The sequence below is a fragment of the Cavia porcellus genome, unplaced genomic scaffold, assembly GCF_034190915.1.
Source record: "Cavia porcellus strain 051 isolate PalLab524CR breed Dunkin Hartley unplaced genomic scaffold, mCavPor4.1 scaffold_5, whole genome shotgun sequence".
In the NCBI taxonomy this organism is placed as follows: domain Eukaryota; kingdom Metazoa; phylum Chordata; class Mammalia; order Rodentia; family Caviidae; genus Cavia; species Cavia porcellus.
In genome coordinates, this window is record NW_026947488.1 from 61,996,339 (window position 1) to 62,010,309 (window position 13,971).

Below are 13,971 nucleotides of genomic sequence, written 5' to 3' on the forward strand. Positions count from 1 at the left end.
TTCTTCTGTTCTAGTGTTTTTCAAATCACAGATACAAGTTACAGTTTTCATAATCAGAAATTTTAAATAGTGGTAGATCCCACCACTATTTTTTAAAAAAATAAAAGGTTATCAGCATTAGGTTTAGATTTCCTTGTGGTTTCTGAAGCTGAATTAATAAAGACTCTCTTAAGGCAGTACACAATGTGGTCAAAATATGGTGAACGTTTAAAATATTACAGTAAAAGACACATTGTCATCAATGCCCTTCATACTTCTCCTCACTTAAAACATACTTATCTCATCATTTTTGGCACTTTCTGAAGCATTTCTGGAAGTCCTCTGTCCTAAATGTCTTTGCTTGTGCTATCATGGCTGTCTTGATGTCCAGAAGTGACTCAAAGCATTTACTTTTCATGGTCATTTTGACTTTGGAGGAGCACTAGGAATTGTATGGTGCCAGGTTCAGTGAACAGGTGAATAACTACACACTGTGATGTTTTTGTTTGACAGAAATTTCCATGGTAAAAGTGATGTGTGATATGGAGTGTTGTCATGATAAGAGGACATTGCCTCATTTTCCCCATTTGAGGAAAAACCATTTCCCCATTTTCCAGACCATTTTCTATGCAAACTGCTTCTTAAATACTATAAGCCCTTATAATATTCAGAGTTAACCATAGCATTTCAGCTTGCACAATTCCAGAAAGGTTAAAAAAATCAAAAACAAAAACAGTCAATATTATCTTGATATTGGACTTTGATCGACACATTTTTTGCCCAAGGAAAACTGGGTGATTTTCACTGAGAACCCTGAATTTTGATCTCAGGATCATACCCACAGATCCAAGTTTTATTTTCTGTGATGACATGTCTTGAAACCCTGGAATCTGAAGCAGCACGATCACATGCAGCACAAACACAGCTCCAATGAAGTGTGTTGCTCATGATCCATAACTTACGGGCACTTTAAAACACATTTCCTCTCAACTGTAGCTCACAACTGACTGCACAGAACAATTTGAAACTTGTCGCATGTCACTACTCTGCTGCTTCTTGAAGATCCCTGCCTTTCCATTGTATGGACATAACAGCAATATTCACTGTTTTTTATTACATTGTGTATGCTATTTATACATGGTCTCTAACACCATTGTATACGTAGTCCACTGTTGACCAAAACGTTGCTGTGCAACATGAATTATACATCATTATTATCCCCTTTCAATAAGGAGTCTAAACGTATTAAATGATGATTCAAGCCAGTATACTGATAGTCCAGTAAGTGGTGCAGAAGAATGACTGATAGAAAATAGATATCTGTGCTTATTGTTGGTGTACTTCATTTAATAAGAAATTTGGGGACTAGAGCAAATGTTTGAATTAAACTTTGTAATTGCAAGTTTCCTTCTTATTTTAAGGTTTGTGGTCGTATGCCAGGTATTTGAGGCTGATAAAAATCTGAATGTTCCTGAAATGCTTCCTTCTATAAACCAATTCTTAGCCCAGAGTGCTGTAAGTACTGAGCTTTGCATCTAACAGTAAGTGTGAAGTTGGTGGTTGTCTTAGTTACTTTTTACTCATTGCTGAGACAAAATACCTGATGACCAAAGTTGGGAAAGGAAAGGTTTATTTCTTACAGTTTTTGGAGGTTTCAGTCCATAGTCAGTTGGCTCCAAGGCAGGGTGGTATGCTGGGGCCACAGTTCATGATGGCTGCAAACAGCAAGGCAGAAACTGGCAAGAGAGCAAGACAGGCTTCTTCTTGCCATTACATCACATCCTGGCTCCACCCTATGTGGGTGTACCACAGACACCAATCCAAGCACTAGACAATGAACCAATCACAAATGCATAATGCACACATGAGGCCTGGGGGCCACCAACGTAAAACATGACAGTGGTGTTGATGGAGGAAACAAATATTTCCACAGTATTAACTAGAAATTCTGTTAACACATTCAGAATTTTGAGGATCTAAATTGTTTTTTGGAATCAGAAAAACGTCTTCTTACTTAAACAAAAGTTGTCTGTATATGGAAATTCAGTCTAAAATACATTTTAAAAATGCTGTCTGCTTCTCTTTTATAGAAACAGCAAGATGTTTTGCTTATTTTTTTAATTTAAAAGAACATTTCACCTGCCTTCCTGTTCATGTCTATATGTCATTTTCCAAAGAAACATTAGTGTGATGTCCAATTTAAAAAAATAAAAGCAATATAAATCTTAGCTAAAGTTTCTTTTAAACAAAGCATTGCCTTTCCACCACTGATTGAATTCTTCTGGTAATAGAACTTTGATTTTCTTTATCACTGATTGGTTTCTTCTGGTAATAGAACCTTGATTTTCTTTTGCAGAATGACCCTCTTCCATTTTTGTCTCCAGGTTAAAGTACATGGTGTGTGTAATGATTCAGAAATTGCCAATGAGACATAATGCCAAGATTGTATTGGAACTAGTGAAAAATAAGTGCTTCATTGCTCCTGTAAAGATTATCCACAAGGATGATATTATGAGACGTGGAAAAGTGGGGAGAAATTAATACAGAGGAAAGGGAAGATTTTGTTTGTACCCCTGGATCCAGGCTTATCTGCAGTTACCCATCTGCGGATTTTTCATTTTTTAAACCAAACACATTCCTTTCTTAAATTTGCTTTAGTTTAAGTTTTTGACATTTGTAAAGAAAAATTCTTCATATTACAGCACAAAAGAATTCATTTATTACACATAAAAATTTCTAAAAGTCTTTCCTACCTGTCAGTATCTTAGTGTCACTGAGAATGGCAGTTGTGCTGAATCCCTAGTGTCACTCTCTTAAAAGTCTCAAAATCTTCTTCTAAAGTCAATTCATTTTAGGTCTTTTTTCTAATTACCATCCTCAAAACTTCTTTATCCTTTCTTTCCTTGAAGAGAGGAATAAAATCTAGCTGAGCCTTACAGATCAGCCTAGCCTTCGGAGGTTGCTTTTGCTTCTCTATTCCTTAACTAGAGCAGCACAATGAATACCAGTCTGAACAACAAGCGATCCTTTGTCTTAGAATGGTGAAAGTCTGGAAATATTCATGTTAACTGTAATGTTATGGTCTCCTTTACAATTGAAACAAAAAGTGTGTCTGCTTGGACATTAATTCTATCTGCAAACAGTTCTACTTGGGGGTCTCTTTATAAGTTTTGCCAACGTATTGTCTTGGGTTGCTTGTTACCTTTTTGTTTTTGTTTCTATTTTTTGAATTGAGTGACAGGACTCCGTGTAGTCAAACCAGTGTGCTTGTTTTTATAAACCTGAGAAATAAATGGTAGCATCCTGGTTTCAGACTAAGCTGACATGGAGTGCCAGAAAGCAGCTTAATGACCATTACTCATTCTATTGCCCTTTTGTTTTCCTGTTGGGGAACATACTTCAGGTTCTCAGAAGGAACAGTCAGTGACTCTCAACAGACAACTGCGTCACTCAGAAGCTTCTTCGTAAGAACATTTATCAGATTCCGTGCCCAGGACTCTCTTAAATGGCTGACACTACTGACTCATTCAGAAGCAGCCAGGTGCAGTTGGTAAAGCACCAGCGCTTGCTCCATAAAGATCTAGATGAGTCCCATGAGACTGGGAGCGCAGCCAGGACCCTGAATCTGGGCCCTATCTGGATTAATTTACTTTACCATACGAAGAGTATGAGAAAAGCTCATAAAAGTACAAAAATAGTTTATATATAATTAGGCTAAATTGGAAGACCAACTAGTCCACTCCCCTACAACACATAGAAGCACTTAAACTTATAGAAGGGGGTAGAACAAAGGCCAGGAAATATGCATGTGTAGATTCAGCCAGGCTTTAGCCTACTAGTGAGAAAAACATTGAAAATCTGCTTCTTTTGAAATATCCTTGGCACCAGGACTGGAGGTGGCAGTTGTTGCTCTCAGCATGAGGAAGCTGGATGAACAGTTAAAATTTCTAATTTTTAAAGCTCCATTATAACATCTTGGTTTCACACACATCAGGAAGCAATCATGGATAGGCATGGTGGCATGGTGTAATCTCAGCACTCAGAAGGCTGAGATAGAAGGATTGCAATGAATTTAAGGCTAGCCTGGGCTACATAGTGAATCCAGGCTAGCCTAAAGTACATTGCAAGACCCTGTCTCAAAAAAAAAAAAATGCAATCATAATTTTCTTATATTGGGATGATCCTGAACCCTTTTATGAACTCACTGATTATGAGTTGTCTAAATTCTACCCTTGGATCTATTCAAATTGTCTTTGGCACCTGTGAGCTATAGGTGCAGTGGAAAGCTCCCCTAGCATGATGGCTGCCCTAGCTAGTAGCTAATTAAGCTAGTTGCTTCAGTGATAATGGATATTAAAACTGAGGCAATCAGCACACATCTACAGGAAAAAAGGCTTTAATTGAAAAGTAAGAGAAAATGAAGGGGAGGGAGCCACTGCTCTAAGAAAGAGTGAGGTGGCCCCAAACAGAGAAAACAGAGAAGGGGTTTCAGTTAAAAGAACTGAAGGGAGCCAGGTGTGGTGGCGTATATCTGTAAGTCCAGCACAGGAGGCTGAAGTAGGAGTTCTGTGAGTTCAAGGCCAGCCTGGGCTACAAAGTGAGTTTAAGGCCAACCTGAACTGCATAGTGAAACCCTGTCTCAAAAAGACAAGACAAAAAAAAAAAAAAAAAAAAAAAGAGGAGCGAGCTGGAGAAGAAAAGAAGGAGAAGTTTCAGGTCTGAAGAGAAGGATTAGTTTAGCCTACCAACAAAAGAGTGGGACCAGCTTTATGTGGTGCTGTGGTGGGCTGGGTTCTGATTGGTCATTATCTCAATTCTGGTTTCCTAACTCTGGAGGAATCTTTATGGCTTGAGGGGCAATTTGATTCCCACAAAATAACTGTTCTTCCTAGGATACAGTGACTTCATCGTAGGGTGGTCTGAAGTTTCCTCTTTTCCTGGAATCCTACATGATTGCAGGTTTACAGCAACATCTCTTGAGACTTCTAGGCATTGCTCCAGGGGTGTTGGAACTGCGTGTTCCAAAAGCTAGTAATTGTATGAGCCTTCAAATCCTGAAACTTGCTTTAATTACTACCTTGAAATCCTTCCTAAGTCTTGGGGTGGGGGCAGATGAGATAGCCTAGGTAAATTTAAGGCAAATAAACCTCTCATTACCAATACTCCATAAGTAATTAAAATGCTTATGTATCATGGATCTGACTTCAAATGTTAACAAAATAAAGGAGACAAAAGTAAAGGCAGTGGCGCCAAGCTTTGTTCTGTTTTTGGTTACCCATTGAGCATCTGCAGGTCCAGCCTCTAGGTTCCTATTACAGTAGAAGATATGTCACCTATTGAGTCCCATGTTTTACTTACTCATCTTTTTTTCTCATGATTTTGCCAACCATAGTAAAATAAAATCTATCATTAGTGTCCTGGAAAAGTAAGAAGGTGAAATAATTCAGAAGTTTAAGAAAGAGACTTTTTTTTAAAAGGGTGAACAGTGTTGAAGGGAACCTATGGGAGGAGCCATTATTAACCTCAGGCCTGAAGGGCAATGGCAGCTAATGATCAGATAGCACAGAACTGAGGAGTGGGTAAGGAAACTTAAGTACTGGCTTTCAGATGAAGAACTTAGCCCCGGCTTAACAGTGTAGGCTGCTGGGAGTGAAGGTGAAGTTCTGATCAATATCCTGCCCTCTGACCTACAAGTGCCTTCCCCTTGGCAAGATCAACTGAAAATCAAACAACAGTTGATGCAAAGATGAGTCCCAAAGTCACAGAAAGGATAGAAAGTGAACCTGAAGAGACAGAGGAAAACAAACAAACAAACAGCAGGAAATGCTTCTTTCCCCACAGCTAGCACACTAGTTCAGATCTTGCCCTTTGTTGCCTGGTCTGGGGTCATGGACTTTCTGCCTGTTCCCTTGACCTATCTAATTCATTGCTTTGATGATCACATCTGTTTGCAAGAGACTGTATGAACTCGGCCTGGTATTGGGCTACATAGACTAAGGTCAAGGTAATAGCTCTGCAGTGCCAAGATCCTTCTCTCAACGACTTCATTTACAAACTGTATAGTGGACTCTGATTATGATTTGCTGACGCTGGGCACGTTTTTAAAAATACAAAATCAACTTCAAAATGCAAACGATTGGGTGGAACTGAGCTACCTCTTTGAACTCTTTCAGAGTGGTGGATGACCGCTTCAAACCCACCACCTCCAAAGGCCTTAGCTAAAGAAGTCAGGCGAGTGTTTCACACATCCCTGGATTACTCTTCCATCGCCAGGGTAGACTAAGTTCCTCAGCCCAGGCACTAAACCTGGGCGCCCCCAGTGGTGTAGACTCCAGCCCGTTCCGGATGGGGGTGGGGTGGGCAGCGGAGAGCGCAGGCGCAGTGTCCGCGCCGGTGGCGCCCCTCTTGCTGCTCCCAGCTCTTGGCAGCCCCAGCAGAGCGCTCGGCGGCCGCAACTGGCTGGGAGGCTGCGTTAGGTGCCCCGCACCCAGCAGACCCTCTAGAGCCCGGGTCGCACCTTCCTCGCGGCGACACTCAGGTAATCGAGCCGCTCTGCCGGCTGGGACCTGTACCCTTCCTGCCCCGCAGCCTGGCCGGGAAGGGATGGGAGCGGACCGGACTCACTACCCACTTTTAGACTTGACAACTAAGAGACAGCCCATTTGGGGGGGTAAAAACTGGCTGGAAGTGAAGCGTCCCGCCCCTTTTGCAAACCCCGATTTGCTGATCTGCAGAACCCAAACCGTGGGTTGGTAAGGTCAGCATCAGCTTCATCCCAGCTCCCCATTTCCTGCCTCATCAACTTTCCGCGCCCTCCCCCGGCCTCTAGGGTAAAGGTCTGGGGCCGCTGTACCCCCCACCCCGGCCCTTAGCCAGGCTGAGTCCCTGTGGCGCCCTGGATCTATTCCTAGTACAACTTTTTTTAAAATGCTGCATGGTTTTGGGAATATGGCCAAGAATGTGTATGTGCCAGTACTCTCGTGTCTCAAGTCCATGACCCGTGAACGCCAGAGTGTTGGGGTGATTTTCGTGACAAGAAACCGATTAGGAGAGGCGAGGGCGAGGGGCGGAGGAGGAAGGACCGCCATGGCCGAGCTCGCTGCAGTCCGCGCTCGGCCTCCTCAGCCCCCGGAGGACAGCAGTCTCCGCCCCTGATGGTCCTCCGGGTGTAGACATCTACGCCACGGGCACGCTTTCGGCCTCATGTGAAAGAAGAGCGAGAAGAGGTCGGCGGGGAGAGCAGGCAGGAGACGTCCATTTCCGTGCGGGCTTTTACCCAGCTCCACGAGGAGCCAGGTGGAAAGTTCCAGAACGAGCGGCGATGGAGGCCTAGAGATAGCAAGGAGCCCCGTGCAAAGTACGCAACGGGCAACGGGAGGAGCAAAGGAGGGGCAATTACGCTGCTGCTTCCAGGGTAAAGACTTGCAGGGAAGCCCGTGTCCGTGGTGCTGAAGGGCCTCAGGTCTCCTCAACTGGCCTTCTGGGCCATGTCCTTCTAATGGGCATGGTTGCCAAAAATAACCCATTTCCAAGGCAAGTGGATGTAGTGGAGAGGGTCATACACTGAAACTCATTGCAGATGATTTTGATTCTGATTTCCTGAAGATAACATTGAAAGCAAGTGTGGCTCGCCTTGGCGGTGCTGATAAAGCATATGCATAGCAGATTTGATTATTCACATGAAAGTACACACTGAGCATAAACAGGCATCCTCACATACGTATGCAGGATACACATACATATGTGTATATGCACATTGCGTTTCACAGGGATCATGTGCCATAGTTAACACATTTTATAAAACTTTTTGTCATCTATTTTTATTTTTAGACACGTCTAATGTTATGGATTCTGAGTATCATTAATTTTCACAATCCAAAGGCTTAGTGCCTGTATATTGAAGTGCTTTATATTTAGCGTAGCAAGTGAGGATTCATACACATTTAAATTCCAGAAAACAAGCTAGTCTAGAAGAGCCCAGTGGTAGACCATCAGCTTAGCGTGTTTAGGCTTGTACTGGGTCCTCAGCACCATCAAAAACAAAAGCAAATAACTATAATAACAAGAGCAATAAAACCCACCAAACCTACCCTAGAAAAATGTAAAACTGATATTGATATTTAAAAAAAGATTCCCAAAGGTAGCTTTTAATACAAGGTCCAGATAATAACTAACAATTTCAAATATATGGATGGGTTACGGTTTGTGAAGTTTTTGTTTTGCTTTGCTCTGTTGACACAGGATCTTGCTCTGAGGTCCAGGGTAAAAACTGATGGTTTAAAGGGTAGATACTTTTTATTTTTGATATACTTATTTGTTCAGTTGTTCCTTTCCTTTTTCTTCTATTTTGTAGTATTCTTAGCATCTCCAATACTACCACATTTGAGGAGCACTTATTGGAAGAATACTACTTTCAGATCATACTAAGAAACTGTATGCCACTGTAATTCCAGTTACACAGGAGGCTGAGGCAGAAAGATTGCAAGTTCAAGATGAGCCTGGGCTTAGTGGCACACTGTCTCAAAATAAAAAAATAAGTAGAACTGGGGGTGTAGCTCAGTGGTAAAGCACTTGCCTAGCATGCATGAGGCCCTGAATTTGATCCCCAGTGTCACACAGATAAATAAATAAATAATACCAATAAACACCACTATCAACATTGACGTATCCCCATACTTCCACTGAAATGACATTTTATTAAAGTATTTTCCAATTGGACAGACAGAAAAGAACATCTGTTTATATGCTTCTTGCTATTTTTTTTCTTGTTTTATACCTTGCTAATTTATATCTTTATTTTCTACTGGGGTGCTTATATATTTTTTGGTTTATGAAAGCTGTTTATACATTATGTGTTTTACAAATTTTTTCCTTTTTTCTTTTTAAACTTTGTACTTTGTATTTTAAGCTGTATAAAAATTCAACCTTTACATACTGGAATATAAATATATTTATAAGTTTTGACATTTATATCAGTCTTGTATCCCTTTATAATAACTTATTATATTTAAGATTTTACAAAAATATTACATTTTAAACTCTAGGATTATTCTCCCATTTTACTTTTGAGTTAAATTCAGTTCATCAGTAGATTCCAAATTCTACTGGCGATTGCTTCATAAGAAGTAATTACTTAGCCTGGCATGATGGTCTACTCCTTTAATCCCAGGACCTCACACTGAGCTATGTCCCCAGTCCTTTTATATTGTTTTAAATTTTGGTACAGCGACAGGGTCTTGCTAAATCGTTAAGTTGCCCAGGCTGTATGCACCACCACACCCTTGCTCTCATTTTCTTTTAATTTTTGTTTCTGTGTCTTTTACAGAAGCTGTATGTATCTCTTTCTAGATGTTTACTACTGATTTGTATTTTTTCTTTTGTGAATTATTTACTCATGGTAACCATATTGCTTTTATCTGGTCATTAACTCTGTTTTTGAACAAACTCTAGTAGTCTTTATCTATTTGTGTTGGCAAACCTGTCAATGAGCTTGTCAAGAATGATGGTACAGTACTATGCTCCAGATCCCAAGATGAGGATGGGCCAGCAACCACACTGAGTTTTGTTTAATTAATGTAGCTGATACTTCTATTTTAGCTATGTGAAATCAGAAAATAATACTTTTGGAGTGTCTTAGTTCATTCAGGCTGCTGTAATAAAGTGAGTGGCTTATAAAAAATGAAAATTTATTTCTCTAATGGAAGCTGAGAAGTCCAAGATTAAAGCCCACAGTTGGGCCTGGTGGCACAGGTTTGTAAACCCCAAAATGTGGGAGGCTGAGGCAGGAAGACTACAAGTTTGTGATGAAGAATCCATATCAAAATAAAAAATTAAAAATAGGGTAAGATGTAGTTTAGTAATAAGACCCTGAATCACTTCCAAATCACTTCCAAAAGGCCCTACCTCCAAACGCTCTCACACTGGGGATCAGTGTTCAACATACATATTTGGTGAAGGGGCAAGGACACAAACTGCCAGGGAGATAAATAGATCATAAAATGTAAATTACTTGTTTGTTTTTATTTTTATTTTACTGTGATGGAAACTGAACCCAGGATCTAAGCAATTTTTCAATCACTGAGCTATATTCTCTGCCCACAAGTCCTAAATTTAAAGCATTAATTTATATACTTCTGGGTTTTTCCAAAGAAACAGAGTTAAGAAAGTCATGAGGGTGTGTGTAGATATAAATATACCTAAAAATCAAATATAATTTCAGTTGGAGCTTACAGAGTTAGACTTTGACAGTATAATATTTTAATCAAACGGGTAGCTACAATCCTTAATACCTTATACCTTGACTAGCACTGCTATCCAGTTTAGATCTTCCCAGTAATCTGTTTAGTTGTTGGCGTATCTAGCAATTTAATTATTTGTGGTTAGCACAATAAGGATGAAAAAATTGATGAAGGAAAGAAGAAATGTTAGGTGAATTTTCCTTTTTTTTTAAGCCCTGGTTTCTATGTAACTCTGGCAGAGTCATTGTTCTAAATAAGGACAAAAATGATAAAGATAAATGAGACTGTTGATACTGGTGGACAACACTTAGATTTTCATATTGTCTTGGATTTCCTTAATTTAGAATTGCAAAATTGTGGCAACCTAACTCTGCATCACAATTAATTAAATTCAGAAGTAGAGTTTTCTATTTAGGGGAGGAACTTTCTTCAGAGCAGATTAGCCGTCTTAGTTTTGTTGTTGCTGAGACAAAAACAAAACAAAACACCCAACACCCAAAGTTAAAGGAGGAAAGATTTATTTCAACTCACAGTATGTAGAGGTTTCAGTCCATAGTCAGCTGGGTCCATAGTGAGGGAGCATAAAGGGGCATCACAGAGGAGAAACAGTTCATGGCAACCGCATAGGAAGCAGCAACAGCAAGCAGCAAGCCTGCCTTCCCTCCCGTCCTTTGTAGTCTATTCAGGCTCTAAGTCTGTTGATTGTTGCCATCCACACCCTAGAACTATGCTATCCATTATCCACACCTAGAACTATGCTAAACCCATTGTGTTATCGCACAATCTTAATCCCACCCAGTATCACACACCCTCCATATAGCCACCTCCAAACATCCCACCTATGAGTGTGTAAAGCTTTAGGGGAACATCTAGATATGAACCAAAGAACTGGTTTTGTTCTGCCAGCATCTGTTGAGTGAGTCCTGTGCTGAGCCAGGAACTGGAATTACTAAGAAAAAAGTTAGACTTAAATGCCTATGCTTGGGGTTAGCAGTTTATCAGTGGCTACTCTTTCATTTGCTGTTCACAGTGATATTGTGTCAAGGACAGTAACAAAGCCCAGAAGAAGGTGTTCTAGAGTTCAGAGGAAAAGCCAGTTATTTCTTGTGAGGCTTCTCCATGTGGGTCACCAGGAAAGTTTTAGGGATGAGTGAAGTTTGCCGGAGATTGCTTTGTTGGGTCAGTGGTCTCCAGTTGTAAATGAATGGCCTTGTAATTTCTTTTTCTGTTGGTGAAAACCTGGCTCCCTTTATCCTCTATACATTTCTTTGTTCATTCTTTCTTTACGTAACCAATCTCTTCACCTAAGAAGCCATGTCTTTGGCCCCAGTTCCTCCTTACATCCAGTCCTGCTGGCCCCTCCAACTGTTAGGAAACAGCCTGAACCAGCTAGAAAGTTGCAGAACAGGAATTCAGTCTCAAAGCTGTTCATTACTTTATAGAAAATCTTTTATTGAGTCTTTGAGCTAAGGTCTGTTCATGGAATTGCTTCTATGAAAATGCACGTGGAAAAGAGACTCTTAGGGGTGAAGAGTTAACCAGCAGAGTTTTAGCCTCCAGGGCTTCTATAGACCTGTGAAGATGAGGGTTGGAGACAGCTAAGAGCAGCCACCTGGCAAGAGCCATTGTGAGAGGTTCTCCAGAACTGGTAAGGCTCAGGGCCAGCTAACCAGCCATAAACCCCTGCCTCACTATCTCTGTGCCATTCTCCAAATAACCCACTATGTTTTATTATTCTGTCCAGGGGACATTGCTTTAAGACAAAAAACATCTCTGTGTTTTATTTTTAAAGAAGGAAATACTGCTTTTATTAGTGGCTTAACTAAAAGTGAAATTCTAGGAGATGGAGGATGGTGTTTACTGTTTTAGTGTTGACTTCTTTTCCTGGTCCAGAAGATCAGAAATCTGTGCATGTTTTAGAGAACAGCATGAGATCCATCTGTTCAGGTCAGAGTTTCTTATATTAGCATGAAGATTTATGAGGTGGTAACTTATGTAAGAAAAGTCAAGGTTAATTATGTTATACTTTTGCTGTCATTTGGAATCTACATATATTTCAGTTAGTCATAAAAACATGGTTATATGTATGTGCGTGTGTATATATACACACACACACATAGGCGCACACATTGAATTCTTTCAAACACTGCAGTAAAGGCATCTTCCTCAGTTTGTGAAGACTTTCACCTCTATTTTATCTTGGGTACTAGACACCGTTTTACCTCTGTTTTGGTTTGGGTGCTAGACACCATTTATTCAGGGTTTCTACGTAACAGGATCTCTTTATCCAGTTTTCTCCCCTGTGAAGGCATGGAAATACTGGAACTACAGTTGGCTTGCTAGGGACTGCTCTAGGCTAACTAAAACATAAAATAATGATTCACTTTGAAAACTTTTAAGAATGTACTCATAAAAAGAAGAAAATACTGATAATTAAAATTCTACCATTCACAAGTACACACACACACACACACACACACACATACAATTATTTATATTAATAGAATCACACCATGGATACTCTTATACCTTTTTCCTCAGCAATGTGATATGAAATTTTTCTCATATATATTCACATATATTATCCTTTTGGGTGGCTTTGTAATATTACACTGATGTTTTTGCTTGTCCCTTCCCCACTAATGGGCAAATAGATTAATTCCTGGTTTTCACTGTATAAGGGCAGCCATGAAAAAGTATCTTTTCACGTACACTTTATGTAATTTACTGATTATCTTCTTAGGATCTATTTCCAGAAATGGAATGGCTAAGCAAAGAGCTCGCATATTTTAAATTTTGGTACATGCTACTTTGAGTGAAATGGATTACACTATGTTTGTCCTTTGTATGCAATATCCTTGTCAATGACAGAAATTTGTAGTTTCTATTGAGCTTTTCAGTAGCATTGTGTGTGTGTGCTCCTACAGACATTAAAGTGATTTTAATGAAATTAAGTATACTACATTACTAATCGTGTTATCAAGTTTGCTCAAAATTTGACTTCAGTGTAGTCTGATAGAAGAGGGCATCTGATTACCATTTCTTGAAGGCCTTAAGCGATTTGATGAAATAGTATATGGGAAGAGGTGACTAAACTGTAGTTTTAGTGAATGACATCTGTGGTGTGAAGGATAGGTTATGATTAAATGAAACTAAATTTATAAAATTTTGAATGAACTCATTTGCTATTTCCCTAAGTTCTGACCGCCTGGGGGATTTCAGGCTTGACTTTCACATAAATGGCAGTAAGAACAGGGCAAATGTGAGCAGTTTGTTTATGTTGTATTTGAGAGATTGAGAGTAGACTCTGTTGATCCTGGAGCGTTTCTTTTTTGTCTTGGAATTGTTGTATATACTGCAGGTTGGAAGGCTTCTTTGAACTCAGCTGGGCTGCTTGATACTCTCATAAAAGTTAAATGATAAACAATTGAGAAGTTCAAATCTTAACAAACATATTGGTATAGTCTAGTAATTTGTTTTACAGTTAATTAGCATTTAACCTTATTTAACCTAATTGGTGATTTAACTATTTAGGTACATCAAAAAAATCATGAAAATATAAAAAAAATCATTTTATTCCTGCATCTTCCCTCTCCCTTAATAGACTCACCACGCACTGCTGAATTTAAAGGTGCTGATTCACTAAAAATTGATCTTTAAAAAAATTTTAAGACACTAGGAAAGTCTGTGGTAGATAATATATTCATTGAGGATGACATTTTATGCAAATTGGAAAATCCACTATTTGAGAGAC

General features: G+C 39.6%; 1 protein-coding gene across 1 annotated transcript in view; it reads left to right on the forward strand.

Moving 5' to 3' along the window:
• The first annotated feature begins 6,340 nt into the window (after positions 1-6,340).
• The window catches only part of Slc35g2 (solute carrier family 35 member G2), a 29,931-nt gene continuing 22,300 nt past the window's right edge, over positions 6,341-13,971 (forward strand). Inside the window, exon 1 of the mRNA XM_003476737.5 lies at positions 6,341-6,517. The gene's annotated coding sequence lies outside the window, so the exon portion shown is untranslated. The remainder of the gene's footprint in view (positions 6,518-13,971) is intronic.